Source organism: Poecilia latipinna, unplaced genomic scaffold, assembly GCF_001443285.1.
Source record: "Poecilia latipinna isolate Pla-1442-1.1 unplaced genomic scaffold, P_latipinna-1.0 Scaffold1686, whole genome shotgun sequence".
In the NCBI taxonomy this organism is placed as follows: domain Eukaryota; kingdom Metazoa; phylum Chordata; class Actinopteri; order Cyprinodontiformes; family Poeciliidae; genus Poecilia; species Poecilia latipinna.
Window position 1 is genome coordinate 115,074 of NW_015114302.1, and position 1,628 is coordinate 116,701.

Genomic DNA, 1,628 nt, shown 5'->3' on the forward strand with positions numbered 1-1,628 from the left:
AGAGAGCAAATAAATGGACCTCATGATGCTCCATATGCACAGAGACTCGACTTGGGTTGGGTTGTAGTGGGTGACGTTTGTGTGGGAAGTTTTCATGGATCTGCAAAGGTCAGTGCCTTTAAGGCAAATGTGCTGCAGAGTGGGCGCACATCCTTTCTCAGTCCATGTCCAAACAGTATCCACATAAAGGAGAACTATGGCACTTCACAACAACAGATGCAGCCCCTTGTTCATAGAGACATAATTCAACCTACGTCCTCAGAGAATCATGAGCATTCAGTATTTGAAAGATCCAAGGATGATTACAAAGCAGGATTATCTGTGAATGACGAAGCTTTTCTGAGCATTATGGATAAAGAAGTCTATCAAAATAAGGAGCACAGCTGGGTAGCCCCTTTACCATTTTACTCTCCGAGACAGCTTCTTCCCAGCAACCGGGAACATGCAATGAAGCGCCTTGAATCGCTCAGAAAAACTCTGGAGAAAAAACCAGAAATGAAAGAACAGTTTAAGGAATTCATCCAGAAAATGCTTGATAAAGACCAAGCTGAACTAGCACCCCCTTTAGAAGAAGGTAAAGAACACTGGTATCTTCCAACATTTGGTGTTTACCACCCGAAAAAACCAGGACAGATCAGGGTGGTGTTTGATTCAAGTGCGGCATATGAAGGAGTGTCTTTAAATGATGTACTTCTGAAGGGTCCAGATTTGAACAACACTCTGATAGGAGTTCTTTTGAGATTTCGAAGAGAACTGATAGCTGTCACAGCAGATGTACAGCAAATGTTCTACTGTTTTCTTGTCAGAGAGGATCATAGAGATTATCTTCGTTTCCTCTGGTATGAAGATAATGACCTTGACAAGAGCATTGTAGAGTACAGAATGAAGGTCCACGTGTTTGGAAACACACCATCACCTGCAGTTGCTATATACTGCATGAGACGAGCTGCTGAAAAGGGTGAGAACGAACATGGTTCCGATACAAGACAGTTTGTTGAGAGACAGTTTTATGTCGACGATGGACTAATTTCAGTGACCTCACCTAATGAAGCAGTGAACCTCCTGAAAAGAACAAAACAGATGCTTGCAGAATCCAATATAAGACTGCATAAAGTAGCATCAAACAGCAACCAAGTAATGGAAGCCTTATCTAAAGAGGACCGAGCAAGTGATTTGAAGGAGTTGGAGCTTGGTGCAGATCCCCTTCCTCTCCAACGCAGCCTTGGACTTTCTTGGAATTTAGAAACCGATAGCTTCACATTCCAGGTTTCAAGCGAACCAAAGCCATTCACCAAGAGAGGCATTTTGTCAACTGTAAATAGTCTCTTTGACCCCTTGGGATTTGTGGCCCCAATAATAATGCAAGGAAAAGCACTTATGCGTGAACTTTCATCACAGCAAGATGAGTGGGATTCTCCACTACCTTCTGAGAAAGAAGCAGAATGGAACGCATGGAAAAACTCTCTGAAAGCTCTGGCAGATCTACACATCAGGAGGAGTTATTTTCCCATGTCACCCACATTACTGCAAAAGAAAGAGTTATGCATTCTTTCAGATGCATCAACATTCGCAATAGGAGCTGTAGCCTACATGAAATGAAATGAAATTTTTAATGAAATGAAATTTTT